Raw genomic sequence first — 23,343 nt, 5'->3', positions numbered from 1 at the left:
AATAGATTTGTAGGGTCAAAATGGTTGTTCTGTTTCCTATTTGGAAGCTACTGTCACATGCTGTCTAAAATGGTTCAGTGCGACTCAGCTTTGTGTTTCCCTTTCTTTTACATGCTAGCAGAGACAACAGCTAGATTTGGGTTTTCTGTCAGATTGATGGTGAAACATCGGTCCTGGGACATGTTTTATTAAATATGCTTTCCTGTACTTGGTAATTGACACTGAGGTCCCTGTACAGAGATGTGCCTTTGTAGAGGATTCTCAAGTAGAATATCATTAAAAAGAAGTTTGGCAAATTACAGTGTAAGAGTGGCTTTGGATGACACTACAGGGAACTCATGAACCTGACCATTGTTCCCTTAATGACTATTACAAGCGAATGAGCTAAACAATGTGTTCTTCTCTTAAAAGTCTAGTACAAGATGACATGCATAAGAAGGCAACTCCACTGTTCTGCACTACAGTGGAGACTGGATCATTTAAATTCAAGAGATCCCAGGAAGACCACCAGGTTACTGGGCAAATGAGGATTTTCTCTTCTCCTTCCTTCCTTGCTTCCTTGCTTCCTTGCTTGCTTGCTTGCTTGCTTGCTTGCTTCCTTCCTTCCTTCCTTCCTTCCTTCCTTCCTTCCTTCCTTCCTTCCTTCTGTCCTTTCTCTTTTCCCTTTCTTTCATTCTACTGTAGTTCATTTCATTTAATTAAATTATAAGCACACTTTTTTCCTCCTTCCCTTTCCTCCCTCCAACCCAGCCCATGTTCTGCCCCCTGACTCCCTCTGATGTTCTAAAGAAAACCCTTCTTTCAGCATTCACCTGGGAATAGATTTTAGTTTTTAGAAGATAAACTGAGCTCTAAGAGTTTTCTGTATGATGTAAAAAGTTTTTTTATAGCCATAGTGTTATCCTGGGATGTGTTGATGGTGAGTGCCTTGTTTTACACATGTAATGTCTTGGGCTAGAAGGTACCATTTTTGTCAGGTAAGTTTATATGAAACTTAGGTATCTCTTTATTCTGACAAGATTTTCTTTGGTAGGAGGGGAGGCTGTAGTCTGAATCATGTAATCAAGAAGGACAAATAGCTGTGACTGACACCTCTTGAGTTTGCAAGAATGAATGCACTCCTCACTGATAAACATCTACCATACGATTTTAAATACCATGTGTGGTGATGTGGAGCAAGCTTCTGTGTGCCTTTTAAGAAGGGATTCCTGGATAACGATGCCTGGTTTCTAGAGACCTCCTGTTAATATGTGTTATCCAGTTACTGCGGATACTGAATCTAAGACATCTACAAACACTCTGCAGCCTGTGATCATCTCGAGTGTCAACAATCTGAAAGAGATATTTGACACAGACTCCAAGTAAGAAACCTGCTTGCTGGAACTATCTTACCCAATTCTGAAGCTTATCAAATAACGTGCAATCACACTAAAAATCTACTTTGTTGTGTACTTACACTTTGTGCTCATTGGTGAATACATTGAGTTCTGTAATTTAATAAAAACTCACTATTTCACCTCCTCCAAATCATTTTCTTTTGGCTTCTGTATAGATGTCCTAATTAGCTTTAACTGATTTTTCTGTCAGTTTCGTAGATCCTAGAGTCATCTGGGAAAAGATCTCAGTTGAGAGATTGCCTAAATCAGGTTTTCTTGTGGGAACACCTATCTCTAAGGGATTGTCTCAGTTGTTAATTGATAGAGGGTACCCTATTCAGTTATTGTGACTTCCTTTCTTTCTTGGACTTACGGTTCTGAACTATAAAAGAATATTAGCTACGTATGCATGAGTGAGCTAGAATTCTTTCATGACTTCTGACTCATTTTCCTGGTTGAGCTCTTGCTCTGACTTTCCTCAGTGATGGACAATAACCAGTAAGCTCAAATAAAACTTTTCATCTCCTAAGATGCCTTTCTCCACTGTTTTGTCATAACAGCAGAGAAGAAATTGAAATAACAGTTTATCTACTTGTGTCTCAAAGATGGTTTCATCTGGGAACACATAATACATAGTCCCTTTACATACTCACACTCTAATAACAGAGGAGTGCAAAAAAGAACACCATAAAATACAGGAAATTATTATTTGTCTTGGCTATAAAACCCAGAGTCATTAAGGCTAATGTCTCATGTAAACCTTTCAACCTAGTAGCTCAAATTGGCACTGAGGATCTAAACCATGACCTTTGGAGTGGGAAATTAGTAACCTGTATTGATGAATTTTCAAAGGGGAGCAATAAGTGAAGGATGTCTGCAAAGTTGAGAGCCTGGGAAAATCATACTCATGAGGTGAAATTAAAGATATATGCAGTAGGGAAAAAACATGACTAATTCATGAATGTAATGAAATCAGGTAAATTGCCTTGATGTATTGATTTGGCAAGAATCATTTCTGTCTTGCAAAATAGGTGTATTTGTGAGTTTCAACGTTCTGTAATACAATTTTAAATAACAAGATCATGTTCTCCACCCTACTCTGTCTTCACTCATGCATTGATTTTGTTGTTGTTTTGCTTTTGTTGTTTTGTTTGTTTGCTCGTATATTTGTTACATTGGGAGTGGATCTAGTAAGAATATAGGTGATGAAATATTCTTTCTGTACTAATTGTGAAGCACACAGGGAAAGGCATCCTTTCATTATACCTTTGATTGTAGTTCAAAGTCTATGATTACTATATTACTAAAGTCATTGGATCCTTGGAATAAATACATGCATGGATCCAAATCATATACTTTGTTAGTAAATAGACAGTAATGAAGGTTGTCACTGGTATAATAAAAGGCAATAGCTTGTGCTTTTCCTACTGATCAGTTCTGAAGACAATTAAATAACTGTAATTCTGTTAAGCAACTTAAAATAGATTGTGACCCTTAAAATGCATTAATTTGAGGTAGAACCATAGTGTTTATAACAGGCTAATGAATATACTGGAGTGTAAAAAGATTGTCAGTCCACTGCCAGTTTTGTTTAGTTTCTTTCTCTACAATAAGTTCCCAAGGCAATAGCACTCTTTCCGTTGGTTGCTATAAGGCCTCTGTGATTTATTTTATATTTGGTTAACTGTTCACTGTTTCATCAGGGTTGACTTCAATTAAAGCTTTTAGTCTGACTGCACTAGTCTTATATGGATATACTTATGTTTATGTTTCACATTATCAGATATCATTTATATGGTACAGTCAGTCAGGAAAGGATCTATCAAATTACCATTTAAATATGCAATCTTTAGATTTGTTCCTTAATAATTATAAAAATATATTTAAATTATTTGACACATTAAAAAGAGGGGGTAATACTTATTTTGCATAATGAAATAACTTTTTAAAAGCCAATCTATTACAAGCCCTGGGTGAAATTATGTAGTTAAACAATTACAATATAATTATTAAACACAAACCTTGGAAATATTGCTTATATTAGAAAGTGTGAGGTTTGTTTCCCTATGGCAAAAGGAAAAAATTGTTTTTGACTACTATTTAATTATGTGTGAATGCCTATATTATATATTTTTGTTTGGGGTGTAACTTATAATATCCTTGGAAAATGTTTTGCATATGAAAAAAGCAAGTTGAACTCCTAGAAATAATAACTTATACCCCACCCTAGCACAAGGCTGCTTTTACTTTTTTATTTTTTTATTTTTTGTTAGCCTTTGAGCTGATGCTCTTTCTAAATGTTAAGAAATTAACACCATCTAGGACTTTGAGAAGTAGCATTTTATAAAAAGATCATTGTGAAAACAGTTGGCAAAACTGTGGCAGGGTTGAGTGGCTGCTAAGTAGAATGCCACACACCCACTCTATGCTGGATAGGAAAATGGGTTGTGTTTAACCAGAGATTCAGTAAAAATTTACAAAAACATGGGCTACTTAAGATATGATGTTGCAGGACTAGCAAACATTTATAAAATCAAATAGCTCATATTCATTAATTGATTAATTTGCCACTGTGTGCTTTTTTTCTACAAGTAGCTGCCAAAAATGCTCCTACCCCCCCCAGGAACTGAAATGTCATTCTTAAAGTGAAGTGCATTAACGTGATGGATAGCTATCATTATTATCTTAGTCTCTTTTACAACTTCCCTTGGGATTTGCCCAGTGGACAAATGTTTACCCTGTGGACAATCTAAAATGAGAAGCAAGCTCACCAGTATTAGAGGAAGGTAATCATTTCTCATCTGAGTACCATCTGCAGGACAATCATCCCAAGATGCTCTGAGATCTTGGTTTATCAGCAATGCTATGGTTTACTCTGGTTTGTCTCCTGGGACTGTTAGAGTTTGAAGACAAGGCCTTCAATGGTAACTTAGGAAAGACAGCAGTTCATTTCCAGAAGAGGACTTATTCTCCCTGAAGTGGGTTACTTTCATTAGGTTTGCCAATAGGAAATTAGTCCAGCTTTTGGTCTCTCCCTTTGTCTCAAATTTCTCTGGCTACCTTAGCTTGATCCATGATGCAATGCTCTTGCCTGTTTTAATGTTCTTGAACTTCACATTCTTCAGGGCACTGAGATAAATATACCAAATATACCTCTACGCTGAATTAGATTCAAGAAAATAGACAAAAGTACAAAGCCTGTGTCAAATTCAAGTAAATTTAAATGTCTTTCTTTTATTTTAAAGACAAATCAGAACCAGAAACAACTGTATTCCAGTGACAATGTGCAATTTTTTAGCCACATCTCTGTTTCTCACTCTGATGCAATGTTTTCATTTTCTCATTGTTTAGATAAAACATTGACTTATTTTATAAAACTACATATTGAGATTCCTTTCTCATTTGAAGAAAGTGTTGAAGGAGATTGTGTAGAGCAAGGTCACACTGTCCTCTCGCTCCTCACAGATAGCTCCTCACAGATAACTTCAAGCACTTTCTGAAGAACTGTTTGTCTCTACTGCATTCTGAGAATCTTGTCTCTGTGTTGCAATTGCTGCCTTTGATTCTTGTTATGAGTTGAGCTCTGTGAGGGTAAAGCACGTATTCATCTAAGGACAAGGAGAAAAAGCCCAGAGCAGCTGGCCTATTCAAGGGCTTCCTGCCCACAGAACAGAGGGGATAGACTGGCATCAATCTTCAGGTAACAGTTGGTTTGTTGTTTTTCATGTCATCCTTAACACACTGAGAAGCACCTCACAACCTCCTCAAGATGAACAAGATAAACAGAGGAACAAGGCCTTGTCACTCTGAACAAAGTTGTGTGAAGAGTGTCTCAACACCAGTTTACCAGAGTTTTTTATTGTAATGTGTATCTCTGTGCACTCTGGAAATTATTAAGCATGTGCAAAACACTTTGCTCATTTATAAAAATGATATCCATAAAGTCAAATATTTATGTAGTTTGAACACATAACTTAAAGTGTTTCTCATGACTTGAGCCTATAGATTGGTGACTAGTGATTTACCAAGTTAATGTGAACAAGAAATTGTTAAGAGTTCATTTTCAAAGGGAGAGATTATAATGGTTCATTAATAAAAATGAATCTACTTAAATGTACCTTAATTTGGACAGTTCATTTCTGAACATGTGGATGGTCTAGATTATGAGGCAAAAGCAAAAGATACTAAGAACATTTGGCTCTCAAAAAAAAGTTCTGAGAGGAGGGGGAAGAAATAGGGGAGACAGTATCAGGTACTGGAGGGGACTAGAGAGAGAGGTACAGAGGGTCAGGAAATCAAATAAAAATATGTAGCAGTGGAGGATGAGGAACTAGGGATAGCCACTGGATGATCCCAGAAGCCAGGGAAGCAAGAGACTCCCAGGACCCAACTACGATGACATTAGCTGAAATGCACATCAAAGGGGAGATAGAACCCGTAGAGACCACCTCCAGTAGATAGGCATGGTCCCGGTTGAGGGATAGGGCCACCTACTCATCTCAAAGGTTTTAACTCAAAAATGTTCCTTCTCAAAGGAAAGAAAGGGACAAAAATGGAGCAGAGACTGAAGGAAGAACCATCTGGGTACTGCCCTACCTGTGGATCCAACCTGTCTGCACACACCACACCCTGACACTGCTGCTATTGCCAAGAGGGGCTTGCTGAGAGCAATCTGGTGTGGCTGTTCCTCGGGAGGGTCTACCAGCAACTGACCAATGCAGATGTGGAAATCACCTTGTAGGTATGTGTTTCCTTGTTGTGGAGACCATCCGTATTAGTCAGGGTTCTTTAGAGAAATAGAACTGACAGAAACACACACACACACACACACACACACACACGAGAGAGAGAGAGAGAGAGAGAGAGAGAGAGAGAGAGAGAGAGAGAGAGAGAGACAGAGACAGAGACAGAGACAGAGACAGAGAGACAGAGAGACAGAGACAGAGACAGAGACAGACAGAAACAGAGAGAGACAGAGAGAGAGACAGAGAGAGAGGAGAGAGAGAGACTACCTTTGATGCCTTAAGTAGCCTCTCACCTCTCTTTCCTTTGGTGTTCTTGTAAGAGTAGGGTATATCTGATCTCTAGTTAATTATAAACAATCTTTTTCTGATTAGTCATATTGTCTGTGCTCAACTAGATGTCATGTTCAAACATGGCTGCTTCCTTTTAGAAACGAACCTCATCTTCATTATTAGGGATAAAGGTATGTACTAAAGGCATGTCTGTATTCCAGCAGGATCATACTGTAATCCAGGGCATGTTTGCGTTCCTGCTGGATCAGACAGACCTTGAAGGTTTTGGATGTGATCCCTTGCCAGAGTAGCCATGTTGCTGGGCTAAAATTTCTCTACACAAGTTGTCTCAAACAAAACTTTTCCTTGTGTGCATGTACAGAATTCTCCAACTGCAGCTTGCTCAGTTCAGGAGAAAAAAATACAACAACAAATACCAACAAATGCACAGTGGAAATTATACTCACAAATATCAGTCTGATTAAAATATTATAGATAATATAGTTTTTTTTTAACTTTACAAAGACTAACGTCATCTGAGAAGTGTGAGCCTCAATTGAGGATTGCCAGGGTAAGAATGACTTTGATTTTTAATTGATATGTGAGTGTCCATCTCTGGAGAGGTGGGTTTGAGGTTTATAAAACCCAAGCTAGACATAAGACTAAAAGCTACAAAGCACCATTACTTCAAGATTTCTTCTGTAATCCCTTGACTGTAAGTGAGTTTGTTGGTCAGAAGTAATGTGTGTAGAATAGTAAGTAGGTCTGGCTTCAAGTCTGCCCTGAATTTCCTCAATGACAGATTATAATCTGTAAGCTAAAATAAACTCTTTTCCTAACTTGCTTTTGGAAAATGTGTTTTATCACAGCATCAGTAATCAAAATATATTGATAGCCTTTAAAAATGTACAGAACATATTAACTTAAGAAAAACTAAATATGGTATTACCTTTAAACTTCTCTTGCTAGTACACTATCCTCTGAAGTATTTGGATAAATTCTATATACTAATATCATTTAATGCATTCAAGTCTTCAGACAGCAACTATTCTGACATGTTTGGGTTCCACAGAGAGAAAATGGTTTTGTTAAATGATGTTGAAAATTAGTTCATTTCTGTGATAATAAAAGTGATGGCCTGTAAGATTTAAAATTTATGAATAAAGGCAAAACTATTCTTTGTATATACCAAATATCTTGCTGAATTTTAGTGAACAAATGAAAATATAATTAGTGGACATTTAGAATATTAAAAGCAAATAGGAGGATGAGGAGGAGGAGATAAAGGAAAAGTACATTGATCAAGAAGAACTCAACAAAACAAATCTGATTTGGATCAGAAATCCTGATGACATTACTAATGAAGGATATGGAGAGATCTACAAGAGCTTATCCAACAATTGGGAAGTACATTTGGCAGTAAAGCATTTTTCTGTTAAAGGACAATTAGAACTCTGGGCCCTTCTTTTTGTTCCAAGACATGCTCCATTTGATCTGTTTGAAAACAGAAAAAAAGAACATCAAGTTGTATGTTCCTAGAGTTTTTATCATGGATAACTGTGAGGAGTTAATCCCTGAGTATCTGAATTTAATTGAAGGTATGGTGCATTTTGAGGATTTCCCGTGAAATGCTGCAACAAAGCAAACTTCTGAAAGTTATCAGAAAGAATTTGGTCAAGAAATGATTAGAATTATTTACTGAACTGACAGAAGATAAAGAGAACTACAAAAAGTTTTATAAACATTTCTCAAAAACATAAAGTTTGGAATTCATGAAGACTCTGAAAATCAGAAGTTTTCAGAGCTATTGAAGTACTGCACATCTGCTTCTGGGGATGGTTTCTCTGAAGGACTACTGCACCAGAATGAAGGAAAACCAGAAGCACATCTATATTATCAAAAGTGAGACCAAGAATCAGGTTGCTAACTCAGCCTTGTGGAATGTCCCCAAAAACATAACTTAGAAATAACCTATATGATTGAGCCTATTGATGAGTATTGTGTGCAACAGCAGAAGGAATTTGAGGGCAAGACCTTGGTGTCCATCACTAAAAAAAGACTGGAACTTCCGGAAGATTAAGAGGAAAGGAAGAAACAGGAAGAGGAAAAGACAAAATTTGAGAACCTCTGCAAAATTATGAAAGGTATTTTGGAGAAAAAGTTTGAAAAGGTGGTTGTGTCAAACTGATTGGTGACATCCCTGTACTGTATTAATTGTCACAAGCATATATGGGTAGACAGCAAATATAGAGAGGATCATGAAAGCTCAAGCCCTCAGAGACAACTCAACAATGGGTTACATGGCAGCAAAGAAACACCTGGAGATAAACCCTAGTTACTCCATTATTGAAACCTTAAGGCAAAAATCAGAGGCTGACAAGAATGACAAGACTGTGAAGGATCTGGTCATCTTGCTGTATGAAACTGCTCTTGAGAACAACCACTAATTTAGATCTTTGTTCTATGTGAATTGCAAGAAGAAATGGCAAAAAAATACAGAGTGGTTACTATGCCAATATGCTTGCTTGACTTAACCAAGTTGCCATGTATAAATATGTCAAAGCCAAATACACATACTAGGACTGGATTATAATTTTGAAAAATATATACTATGGAGTATATGAAATTAGCTTTCCTAAATTTCCATTAAATGACTTTTATAGAAACCTAATTTTAGAAATAGGAAGTAGTATTTCAAAATTATTTTCATATGTGAACAACAACGTAGTTGAAAGAGAGGAATACAGGTGGAGAACTTTCAAGCCTGATATCACCTGAGAATTTATACAGAACCCACAAAGGCCATTTGATGGGATAAAGATCAGAAGACAGACTACTGATACATACACAGTGAGACACAGATATAGATGAAGATAAACCTAAATGCACAGAGAATACAGTTGGAGAACATCCAGGACTTGGTAATAACAAACATTCTAGAGCTACAAAGGAAAACAATGGAAATGAATCATTTTCAAAATGCATACTAGGGCCTTCAATATGGCTCCAGGCCTGAAAATCTGAATTCAGTCTGTAGAACTCACATTGTGCAAGAAAAGACAAAACTCCCACAAATAGTCTACTGACCTTCATATCCACGTACATACACACAAGCACAGGTACAGGAACATCTACGAACATTCGCATGCACACACAGGTGGGGTAGGAATTACTGTACACTTTCTCAAATGAAGACAATTAAATGCCAAATACTGAGTAAAAATTCTTACCATCATTGATAACTGTAGAAATGCAAAGAAAAAACACAGTATGTATCACATCATTCCAGTAAAATATTTATTTTTATTTTTTATTATGTTTTTAACTTTTTATCTGTTTATTTAGTTCCCCAATGCTGCATGTTTCTGGTCCCCCCCCCTTTTTTTTTAAAGGGAGGAAAAAGAAAGGTGAGGAGAAGCACAGAATTAAAGCATTTTTCTAGATTTTCAGGGCCCTCACATTTAATCCTGAGTACCACCAAGGGTATAAACAAAGACATGTGCTGTCAAGGAAAAATTAGAAAAGGGAGCACAAGAAAACTCTCATTAATGTAGCAAAGTGGCTACAAATCCAAACAGGGGGTGAATTATAGATAAAGGCTGAAGATCTATCCTTTACTGTAATTCCTGTCTAGGTAGCGGTCCACAATCTCTGTCAGTTGACAAATCCCCTTGTTTATGCTTTTGCATACCTTTACATCCTTTCTATTATTTACTAGTGTTATTAATTATAGTTTTCAGGGGATTATTCAACAGTTATTTTGAATAATGTATTGTCACTTAATCATCATTAGAAACGGGATCTCTAAATTAAGTATCTGCCACACGAAAAACAAGTGGATTTAGTATTGAAGGGTTAGGCGAATAGAGAATGAAAATTACTGTCTGCTAGCAACAACCATGGATATTAAGTGTGAATGTTTCAATACCATACTATTTACCATGGGATAAGACCTCTGAGAAGACAAAATAATTTAAATCTATAAACTTGCAGTCTTTATCTAAATGTATAGAGTTCTTGTGAGGTAAAAGTCACCAAGTTTTACACACAGGGAAAAAAAAAAAATCCTCTGAGGAATCAGACAGAAGATCAGGCCATAGAGGGAAGCTTCAGAAGTAACCAGCTCGAGAGCAGTCAAACCTTGATGCCTGTCCACAGGAATAAAACAAAACAAAACAACACCATGAACTCACTGTGTCTCATCACCACATCATTGGGATTCTGTTAAGACAGCTCTTCCAGACAAATAGAAGAACAAGACCTACATATTCAGACAATAAATAGATGAAGGATGGGTGGATGCATAACTAACGATGTGTAAAATTTATTTAGATAGAAGGTAAGTAGATGATAAACATGTTAAATAAGAGATAAATGACAGACATGGATGATAAGTGATAAAAGACTGGTATGATAGATGATAAATAAATAATTAAAGACTAAATAAGTGATAGAAGATGGAGAATATAGGTATGCAGACAACTCTCATACAAATATTTCTTTTGTTATTATCTTTACCCAGTACACATAGTGCTAGATCAAATATCGATTGATTGTGTGTGTGTGTGTCCTTCCCCCAGCCTTAAATAGGCTAAACAAATCCATGGTGGTTTTACAACCTAGCTGTAGTCACCTGACCTAGCTGTAGTTGCAGTTTCCTACAGGAGCTTGGAGGAGTCTGCCTGCTGAGCTTGCTTTGCAACTCAATCCAGCTGGAACAAAGGATGGGTCTGTGGGCTTTTCATATATAAGCACAGTGCTGAATATTAAACTTTGAGCCTTGATCAGAAACATTGCCTTGGCTTCAACTTTCTCTCCCACCTGTCCTTTTTCATTTCTAGCCCCACTTTCAGGTTTATCCAGTTCATCCTGGGCTGCTGGACAGCTACAGATTTTAATTTAATTTTTTTGAGATGTATATCACTCAATTGCACTGACTGATCTATTAGGTCTGGGGTCAGATGACAATGCCTAACCCACACCAAGCTTCCAAATTATCTGGGACTATAGTCATATTTGGCCTGTCTAGTTACATTTCTAATATTTGGAGGAGATTCTAAACTGCTTTCCACAGTGACTATACTAGAAGAAATTCTTCCAGTACTGCACAGAATTCTTTTTCTTTCTCCAACATTTAGTACTTGATATTTTGATAACAGATATTTTAGTTTGTGGTCACAAAACTCTGGTGTTTTTGACCATTTTTCCACATATCTGCTGCTTATTGTAATGCTTTATTTTCAATAAGTCTACACAGGACTTTGAACATTTTGGAGTGAGTATCAATCACATCATTTGTAAGCAAAATAGTGGAAATAAATACATTCTCAAGCAAAAACGCTACATTCATAAATAAAAATAGTCATATTTCCTCCCATATAAAAGATCTAAATTTAAAATAGAAAGAACTTCAGACAAGAAGAGAGATACCTGAGATGAAGAACAGACCAACTGGAGGGTGAGATAAAAGAGAAAAAAGGTGGAGTAGATATAATCAAGATTTTTGCTTCATTGAAATGTCACAATGAAACCCATTGTTATACTCAAGTAATATACATTAATAAAGTAGACAACCGTTATGGGAAGACAAAAAACTTAAATAAGTACTGATCAGATAATACTGTCACTGATATGACTTTATAAACCATGAGCGTTATGATATAATAGTCTGTTCACTGTGATAGTGCTAAGACTTAGCCCAGCACTTTGTATACGACAGATAACCCTTGTGCTACTGACACTGTTACCCTTGGCCTTACATTGTAGTGATGAACGCTCGGGATGAAGAATGAGTACTCAGATTTGCATATATAAGTATAGGCATACATAAGTCGGGTTTTATTCATTACTCTCATAATTAACAAGCACTAAAAGAATTTAAGAACAGGTGTGACTCAAATGCCTTATTTTAACCAGTATATTACTTACTATGGTCACATTGGTCCTCCACTCAGTTTAGCATCATTAAACTGGTATACACCTCCTATAAATACTATGTCACGATACTAAGTCCTGCTTTCCCAGTTGACAAAACTAGATAGAGGGAACCTTGACTAGAGAGTAATCTGTGTACCTGACTATTGGCCATTTTCTTGATTGTCCATGGATGTAGGAGGCCTCGGCCTACTGTGGGCAGTACCATTCTGACACAAGTGGGTGTGGACTGTGGAAGAAATGTAGCTGAACTTGAGGCAAGCCATTAAGCAATATATTACCATGATCTCTGCTTCACTTTCTGCCTGTAGGTTCTTCACTTCAGCTCCTTTCCTGGATTCCCAAATGATGGACTGTGAATCACATGAATCCTTCCTTTTCCCAATTGCTTTTAGTCAGTGTTTTATTCCATTAGCAGAGAAGAAAGCTGTAATTGCTGTATCTCCTGAGCAGGTAGAGTTCCTTCCTATGGCAAAGGAATTCTGCTCATTGCTTAGCCTTAAACTTCAGAATGAGAAAGACAGCTTTCCCCTCTACAGAGACAGCTGGTTCCTTCTGTGCATTACGTCTTACTAGTTGTACATAAGGTTTCTATAAGTTAGGCTTTCATGAGTTATCGAAATCTATTTAACTGTTCAGAGAGATGAAAGCCAAGGCCTTAGGGCAAATTAAATCATTGTTGTTCCTCAACAAGAATTGAAATTCAAATCTGCCATAGGAAAGAACTGCAGCTGAGCTCAAAGCTGTCATACTTACATGCTAAATATTTCATTTCACCATTTGTTTGAAAATATTGCCAGTAGTCATGAAAGATTAATTTTTCTGTCTAGCACTTTAAAACAATGATGTTTTTATTAAATGAAGGTCACTGCCAAAATCATTTGAAACACATCCTCTAGATATTCACATGTATCACGGTGCACTATGTGTAATTCACATTATAGGAGACTAATTATTTAATTAGATATGAAATGTTTAGCAAACAAATCCTTTCTACACCAAGGTTGCCTTTTCAAAATTATGCACTATTTTAAGCTTTATTCTAGGGCCATTTTCAAGCCTGCAGTTCGATATCAATGTAAAATTATCTCCTAAACAATTCTGAAGCAAATGTGTCAGGTCATTTAATCTTTAAAATGCCTACAGATTGCAAATATATTAATATATTTTAGCATTGTTTTAAGGAAACATAAACTTATAAGATATTTTATGCTCCCTAAGTGTCTTAGTCAGGGTTTCTATTCCTGCACAAACATCATGACCAAGAAGCAAGTTGGGGAGGAAAGGGTTTATTCGGCTTACATTTCCATACTGCTTTTGATCACCAAAGGATGCAGAACTGGAACTCAAGCAGGTCAGAAAGCAGGAGCTGATGCAGAATCCATGGAGGGATGTACTTTACTGGCTTGCTTCCCCTGGCTTGCTCAGCCTGCTCTCTTATAGAACCCAAGACTACCAGCCCAGAAATGGCACCACCCACAAGGGGATTTCCCCTGCTTAATCACTAATTGAGAAAATGCCTTGCAACTGGATCTCCTGGAGGCATTTCCCCAACTGAAGCTCCTTTCTCTTGATAACTCCAGCTGTGTCAAGTTGACAGAAAATTAACCAGTACAATTGACCCCTTGTCAACTTGACACACAAACACATCACTAGTAAGCCTCAACCCTTAGTTCTTATTCATCCCCAAGATCTAAATAACTTTAAAAGTCCCACAGTCTTTACATATTAAAAGNTCAATCCCTTTAAAATATCCAGTATCTTTTAAAATACAAAGTACTTTAAAATCAAAGTCTCTTAACTGTGGCCTTCACTAAAAAACTTCCTTCAAGAAGGAAAAATATTAGGGCACAGTCAACAATCAAAAGCAAAAATCAGTCTCCAAACTTCCAATGTCTGGGATCCAACTCAAGATCTTCTGGGCTCCTCCAAGGGCTTGGGTAACTTCTCCAGCCCTGTCCTTTGTAGCACACAGCTTTGTCTTCTAGGCCCTAGTTGCCTGCACTCCACTGCTGCTGCTGTTCTTGGTGGTTATTTCATGATACTGGCATCTCCAAAATGCTGCTGTCTTCCACTGTAACTAGGCTTCAACACTAGCCTCTCATAGGCTCTTCATGGTGCCAAGCCTCACTTCCTTTGCATGACCCCTTCAGTCCTGGGCTACCAATCTCAACTGAGGCTGCACCTTCACCAATGGCCTTCCATGGCCTCTCACAGTGCTTCCATGGCCTCAGCTGCTCTGCATGACCCCTTCATGCCTTCAAAACCAGTGCCACCTGAGTAACTCTTACACATTACCAAGTCCAGCCACAGCACAAGGTACAACCTTGGCTATCTCTGGAACACAGCCTCTGTGCTCTCAGAAAACACGTCCCAGAAGATGTCACCTCAATGATGCTGGTCTCTTCTTAATCACTGCTAATTTCTTAGCTCCAGCTAACCAGCATCAATAGTCCCAGTAATACAAAAGTTTTGCTTTAGTAGTTCTTGTATCTTGTTAATCGCAGCTGATTCTTCAGCCCCAGCTAACCAGAACCACAAAATCGTCATAATCCAAAATAGCAATGGCCTTGAAAAGAGTCTTTAATTTTTCCCTCTGAAATTTCACAAGCCAGGCCTCCATCTTCTGCACTGCTCTCAACGTTATCTTCCAAGCTCCTATACAACATTCAACAGAGCTCTTAACACCGAATGGATCTTCTGGCCCAAAGTTCCAAAGTCCTTCCACAGTCTTCCCCAAAACATGGTCAGGTTGTCACAGGAATACCCCACTCTGCTGGTACCAATTTGTCTTAGTCAGGGTTTCTATTCCTGGACAAAACATCATGACCAAGAAGCCAGTTGGGGAGGAAAGGGTTTATTCAGCTTATATTTCCATACTGCTGTTCATCACCAAGGAAGTCAGGACTGGAACTCAGGCAAGCCAGTAAAGAACATCCCTCCATGGCCTCTGCATCAGCTGCTGCTCCCTGACCTGCCTGAGTTCCAGTCCTGACTTCCTTGGTGATGAACAGCAGTATGGAAGTGTAAGCTGAATAAACCCTTTCCTCCCCATCTGGCTTCTTGGTCATGATGTTTTGTCCAGGAAGAGAAACCCTGACTAAGACACTAAGAATTATGACTTCTCATGTATCTTTTGAACATATTGGAAGTACAGAGTTGCATGGTGAAAGAAAACAGCAGTCAAGAAGGATGGACACCTCCTTTTGTCATTATTCTCTCTTCTCCTGGCTGTGCTAATTTCAACACATTTTATAATGATATTTACATTTTTATCAGCATTGCATACATATTGTTTGGATATCTACAAAAAAATGATAGAAGATAACTCTTGCAAAAGAAAAACAAAATCCTGACATATCAGATAAAATAGAGATATAAGTAATTTGGTAATGTAGTGAGCTTTAAGCATACTAGAGTATAAAACTAAGAATTGCAGATGATGTTTACTTAAAATAAATTTCACAATATATACATAATTTTTGTATTTAAAACTAAATTAACACTTAACTCCCCCTCTCTTGTGAACAATATTGTCTTCAGATGTATGGAGAAGTGGGGTGGAGGCCCTGAAGAATTTGAAGGAAGAGAGTGAGGATGATGAAATGTATAGGATGTGTTAGATTCATAAATATGTAAAACATTTTACTTACATTCAAACATGCAACAAAAATGAAACATCTGAAAGTCTGTCTTTATTAACTAATTAATCAATTACATAGAAGGTAGATACGTAGCAACACTCAGTTGAAGAACTACATCAGCAAAATGCTTGCTCTGTGCATTTTTTTCTTTGTTTAGGTCATTTGTGCAGCTTATATTTGCAATCATATATTGAAATTTACTAAAGGAAGTAACTTTTAATATATCAAAGTAATTACAGTTAGTACATACATTTATAAATATTTACTTATTAAATATTTAACATGATATCCATTAACTTTTGTTTTATTTACTTAATTACTAATTCTTAATACTATACAATATAATTAATTTACAATGACATTTTCATACTCTACATAATTTAATATACATTGAATCTACAGTCATAAGAAATAGTTAAAGAACAGTTCAACCACAATTGGCCACTTGACATAGCCTAAAGCCACCTAATAAGCATTCCTCAGTAGAAGAATTATTTATATCAGGTTGATTGTATTAATTATTAATTGAGCTTTGAGGGCTTAGTCCATTGTGGATGACACCATTTCCTCTGGAGGTGGTTCTGAGTTGTATGAGAGAGCTAGATAAGCATGGGGCTGTGAGCAAGCCACCCAGCAGCAGCCTCCATGGTTCTGATGTACTTTGGCTTTGAGATTACCTGATTCAAATCAACTCTGTGTAGGATAGTAAGAGGACTTGCTTTTAAGTTCCTGCCCTGATGTCCCTTGGTGACTGAATTATAAATGAAGGTGGTTTTGAGTGGTGGTTAATCAGAGCAATCTAATAAAATCATACATTAATAGTTCATGTAGTTATTTTTAAATGTTAATTAAGTAAACATTGCATTTTCATATTTGACTTAACATTTAAATTCCCTCAACCAGAACAATAGCAATGATATTATAAGCAGAAGAATACGGAATGAAGAAGAATCTGGACCCTAAAGGGGTATATTCCACTTATCCGAGTGTCTGTGAATAAACAACACTAAAACAACTACACGCTGAAAGCACTCATCTAGCCAGCGTAGTCAGTCAGATGTCTAGGCTTCATATGCTTCCCTGTGTTCTGAAGATGTAGACTATGATGGTTTATTATGAGAGCGATTTTGTACAATGTACTAACACAGTGGTAACTTTAAATTGGATTTGCAATTATTGATATGCAGAGCAGATTTTCAGTTGATGTGCCATTACACAAAATTTAACTTGCTTCAAGCCATGTATCTCAACTTCAATGTTGAATGATTGCTTGATTCTGAATAACAGAGTCCTAAAATTAGTAGAATTATCATTACTTGAATTAAAAAGGTTGCTTCTGCTTTATGCTACGTTCAGCATGAAGGGAATATTTCATATTTTAGTATACATAGAGTACTTTACTTACACCTGACAAATCATGAATGCAATGATCTAGATGTGGGTAATGTTCTTTTCTTTGGAAAAATTCAAAATTATATTAAAATTATGTAATGATCTGTAGAAAGGATGGGAAATGATTGATAATGAAAGTGCATTGGACCATTAAGGAACTAAATGAACTAGGAGTGAAGGATGCTTTTATATTCTGTTATCTTCTATTACTTCCTTCCTGATGGTATTGATTCATTGTGCCTATTTATTCTTGCATTACATTGTTAACAGGATGGAAACAAATATAGTATCTACCTCATTATCAACACGGGGTAAATTAAACAAAACATCAAAGAAGTCCACAAAAGACTTGGAATCAGTAATTGTCATGAAAGTTTACCTAGTAAAAATACTTTATTATGGCAATTCATTAGATTCAGAGAACTGTGTCAACCTAAAATATGGAATGTATAGGCTTTGATAAAGGGAAGGTTTATGATAAAGGAGAAAACAATAAAGAAATAAAAATTTATTAAATTTATAAATGCTTAGAGGAAGGGAAAGCCATCTAATGAAAATTTATTAGTTGAGTCATGCTTTTCAATTTAATTGTATACATGTAGTGTGGTTTTTTGTTTGTTTGTTTTTGTTTTTGTTTTTTTTGTTGTTGTTGTTTTTCGAGACAGGGTTTCTCTGTGTAGTCCTGGCTGTCCTGGAACTCACTCTGTAGACCAGGCTAGCCTCGAACTCAGAAATCTGCCTGCCTCTGCCTCCCAAGTGCTGAGATTAAAGGGGTGTACCACCACTGCCCGGCTGTGTGTTTTTGATAAAAGTAAAAATTTCACAATAATGGATGCCTGCTTATATCAGGAATAAGTGACATACGATTGAAAATAACTGTTAAGGGTTCTAATATTTTTATATAGATCAAGGTTAATACATAATGTTTTATTTACTATGGCACAAATGTCATGGTATGTTGTGTCATCCTTGTTTAAATGTGTCCTGACAAGATTTCTGTTCAATAGGAAGAGAACAGACACATTTAGTACAAGGAGAATATGACATTGTGGGTAAATTTATGTAAACTAAACAACTTAGTGAAATATGGGAAGAGTTTGTATTTTCTATTCTTTATTCTTGCTGCAGATTTTCTTGTGGTCAAATTTTTATATATATATATATATATATATATATATATACATACATATATATATATATATATATATGTATATATATATGTGTGTGTGTGTGTATAGTTGCTTTTAATGTATTCATTTTATAAGTAAAATATATAACAAATTAATAAAAATTACCCCTCAAACAAAATTATTTAGGAAAGTTTCTTCTTTGATGTCCTCTTACTTTACTGAAAGAGAATCACTGATTTTTAAGATTTACCACAGCACCTTTAAGAAAAGCTGCTTCTCTTCCCCATGGCACATTTTTTAACCTTTTATTTTTCACTATCTTATTACCTAAAATTTTCAGAGAAAGGATCATCAGAAGCTGTACTCTGGAGAGTAGCTCACATCAAAGTCATGGGGAATTGCCTTTAATCAATTAGAAATACCTGAATATTTTCGTAAGTCTTAAGTTCTACTCTATATTATTGCAATGCACAGTCAACCCACTATTCAAGATGATGCTTTCCTTTAACCAAGAGTCTTGATGGCTTAAATCACATCCACCATCACCAATGGATGTACCTACATTAAACATGACAACAGCAAAGCAAAGTCACTCAGGATGCTTTGCTAATTCACACTAAGATTAAAACTGCTTTGCATTGTAGAATCTTGTCTGTTCTATAGATATTTATGATAGGCCAGAATTTGAGTTGCATATGTTCACGTTAGATCCATGTTCAAAGTTTATGACATCCATTGATATGGGGAAATTACAATACCCTAGAAAGAAAGAAGAAAAGTAAAAGGAAATTTTTCTATTAGAAATGACATTTTCGGAAACTCCTTTTTTATGTGACTCTTTGTTTGTTCACAGGTATAAAAAATCAGATATTATATCTGTTGTTTCAGTAAATCATTCTAGTCTGTAAGGAAAAACATGTGAGTTCACGTAATAGAGAGTAATTTAATATGTTTTATGTGGGAAGAGTATATCAAAGATCTAGGACACCAGAAGGTAGAGCTAAAGATAAGAGTTTTGACAACATTACTAATTCCTTACATGTTGATCTCACCAAGTGTGATTCTGTCATAATTACATTAGACAATTGTTAGATATCTCCCTCTCTACTGCCAAATATGAGAAATTCATCACATTAGGGAAATAAGCAAATATGCCATTACTTAAGACCTCATGCTTGCACTCAGAAGCAGGGACTTTTAAGGTAAAGGTAGAAGAACTTTAACCAACTGTGGTATTTCTTACAGGCACTTGTTTTCTGGCTATAAATATCTTTGTTCACATTGAAATAGAGCTATGTTCTTTCCAGCTTCTGGATATTATAAATAGGGCAGCTATGAACATAGTGGAGCATGTGTCCTTATTACCAGTTGGAACATCTAGGTATATACGTAGAAGAGGTATTGCTAGATCTTCCGGTAGTACTATGTCCAGTTTTCTGAGGAACCACCAGACTGATTTTCAAAGTGGTTGTACAAGCTTGCAATCCCATGAGCAATGGAGGAGTATTCCTTGTTCTCCACATCCTCGCCAGCATCTGCTGTCATCTGAGTTTTTGATCTTAGCCATTCTGACTTGTGTGAGGTGAAATCTCAGGGTTGTCTTGATTTGCATTTCCCTGATGATTAAGGATGTTTGAACATTTTTCCAAGAACCCAGATGTCCCTCAACCGAGGAATGGATACAGAAAATGTGGTGCATTTACACAATGGAGTACTACTCAGCTATTAAAATCAATGAATTTATGAAATTCTTAGGCAAATGGATGTATCTGGAGGATATCATCCTGAGTGAGGTAACCCAATCACAAAANAACTCACTTGATATGCACTCACTGATAAGTGGATATTAGCCCAGAAACCTAGAATATCCAAGATACAATCTCCAAAACACAAGAAAATCAAGAATAAGTAAGACCAACACATGAATACTTCATTCCTCCCTAAAATAGGGAATAAAATACCCATGAAAGAAGTGGCAGAGACAAAGTTTGGAGCTAAGACAAAAGGATGGACCATCCAGAGACTGCCCCACTCGGGGGTCCATCCCATAATCAGTCACCAAACGCAGACACTATTGCATATGCCAGAAGTTCTTGCTGAAAGGACACTGATATAGCTATCTCTGTGAGGCTATGCCAATGCCTGGCAAATATAGAAGTGGATGACCACAGTCATCTACAGGATAGAACACAGAGACCCCAATGGAGGAGCTAGAGAAATTACCCAAGGAACTAAAGAGGTCTACAACCCTATAGGTGAAACAACAATATGAACTAATCAGTACCCCCAGAGCTCATGTCTCTAGCTGCATATATAACAGAAGATGGCCTAGTCAGCCATGGTTGGGAAGAGATGCCCCTTGGTCTTGCAAACTTTATATGCCCCATGCAGGGGAACGCCAGGGCCAAGAAGTGGGAGTGGGTGGGCAGGGGAGCAGGGTGGGGGGAAGGGTATAGGGGACATTCAGGATAACATTTGAAATGTAAATGAAGAAAATATCTAATAAAATAAGTTTTAAAAAAAAGAAATAGAACTATGTGGACATTTATCTCTTAGTCCCACTATTTTAAATTCATGGAGTTTTTAATTAGATGTTGTTAAATTTAATTTGTTTAAGACTGCTCATTTTACAAACTTAGGATTCTTTCATTTCCTGATTTATAAAACAAATGTTTTTATGATGTGTTAAAAATTATATTCATTTTACTTTTCCAGCCCCACCTCTTGGAATGACATCTTTTAGATTATTTATTATTAAATGCCTAGGCCATAAGCTTTGGCTCATTCCCTGTCTAGCTCTTAACTTATTTAACCATTTAAACTATTATATGTCTACCACTTGGGTAGATACCTCTCTTCACTCCCATCCCACTTCTTCCTTCATCTCACTGCTGGTTTTCCTGTCCTTCTCCTTGGTCTATCTCCTGCCACAGCTCTCTCAGTAAACCCCGCACCTCTCTTTTATCTGTTACTATTTCTCAGACAGCTTTTTTCATTGACAGGTGATGCTTATAAGAGAGTTTCTCTACAATGATATTCATATCTAGAGATCAGTTGTAAAGAGTAAATGTTATGTGAGTCTTTTCTTCTTAACTAGAAATGAAGACATCTATTAATAAATTTTTTAAGAGAGTGGAGTAGTATGAGGATATCACTTATTAGGGAAAATTGTTATTATTGTGACAGGCTATTGCAAATTTAGTAGCTAAAACAATATAATTACCTTCTTTTTCTGTTTGGAGGTCAGCTATTTACAATCTTAGTTGAGATTCTACCTCTGGTTTCTTCCAGAGTTCTAAGCATCCCATCCTCCATCTTCACTTCAAACCAGTCATGTTGACTCTTTCTGTACCTTCCTTTACACTCACAAATTGTTCTGACTTCTCTCTCTTGCTCAATGAGAGTCTTGGGAGGTTGCTTTGCACAGATCTGGATACTTTGAAGGATTGTCTCCCTAACTTTAATGTGACATCAGCAACCTTAATTCTAACTGCAACCAAAAATGCAATGGAACACAAGCACTTGCGCGTGTGTGAGTCTGTTAGGACCTTTATGAAGTTGTTATTATTCTGTCTACTTCACTTGTAAAGCCAAGTAAAGTGAAATTGTTCAGTGTTTAACAGGAACGGCTCTTTCATTCAGGAGATTATAACATAAGCTCAAGCTAGGAAAACTAGCATTTTGTGGGAATTCGAGATCTCACTGCAGCTGTTCATTGATTTCATTCAGAGTTTGGCTGCGATTCCTATAGAAACATTTGAGCTTTTGGTTATTCTTGCTCATTCACAAGGTCCCCTACAGCTTATATTTAGAGAATTTAGAATCTGTTCCTCTTAAACTATATAATCACATGCAGTTCTTCCTGGGGAGTGTTTACATAGCATGCACAATGTCCTGGGTTTAGCCCCTAGTATTAAAAAAATTATACACATATAATGTGTGTACATATCACATAAAATCTTCAAAAAGGATTTTCTTGTTCTACTAGCCAATTATTTGAATCTATATTTAAACAATCTCTTTGGAAACTTGAGAGTTTAGATGATACATTGTTGTGATATATTATGCAAGTGAATATAGTGATAAAAGATAGATATAGCCATATAGTACTACTGAGAACTGACCACAGAACACATTTTAACACGTAACTTCAAAATAAAGTCTAATCATTGACTCTATAGGGGCTAAAGTACTTTAATAGACCTAGAAGAATACAATAAGGGAATGAGATAATAACCTTTTCTTTAAAGCATGTATGAATTATTTTACAATTTTCTGAAAATAAACTATTTGCTGAGCTTGAGGACCTATGCTTGTAATCTCAGCCCTTGGGACGTTGGAGTTCAAGGCAGATTGCACACTATAGTAAACTGGAGGGCAGTCTGGACTATAGGAGACTTCATCATCAATATAAAATGAAAAGAAAAAGGAAAGAACAAAGGAAGAAAGAAAAAAACAATTTAATCTGAGGCAGTCTTTTTCTTTCCAATATCTACTGCAGTCTTATTTCAGTTGGTGATTCATCATTCCATTGTCTAGTTTAAATATCATTTTTCTTTCTAATCCCAAGTATGTTTATCTTTTGTTTTTACCATAGTAATCTGTCAACATAAATTACCTAAATCTACCTTACATATCCAGATGTTATTTGTAAATGTATAAAATTTCTAAATTATATAGTGAAAGCGTAAAGCTTTTATAAAAAGTAAATACTGATAATATAAGTAAACTGAATGTTATATAATTAAAATAAATGAACATTAATAAGTTCTCTGATTTTATGGCTCTATACCCTGAAATTTGACATCATAAATTTATATGCAGAAATTCTTACCTTTATTGCAACTTCATG

At 36.3% G+C, this 23,343-nt stretch overlaps 1 pseudogene; it reads left to right on the top strand.

Annotated features, from left to right (window-relative positions):
- The first annotated feature begins 1,248 nt into the window (after positions 1-1,248).
- Positions 1,249-8,838, top strand: LOC110336851 (annotated as a pseudogene).
- The last annotated feature ends 14,505 nt before the right edge of the window (positions 8,839-23,343 follow it).

The sequence above is a fragment of the Mus pahari genome, chromosome 1, assembly GCF_900095145.1.
Source record: "Mus pahari chromosome 1, PAHARI_EIJ_v1.1, whole genome shotgun sequence".
Taxonomy (NCBI): Eukaryota; Metazoa; Chordata; class Mammalia; order Rodentia; family Muridae; genus Mus; species Mus pahari.
Note: the sequence above shows the minus strand (reverse complement) of the source record. Positions and strands in the feature narration are given on the sequence as shown.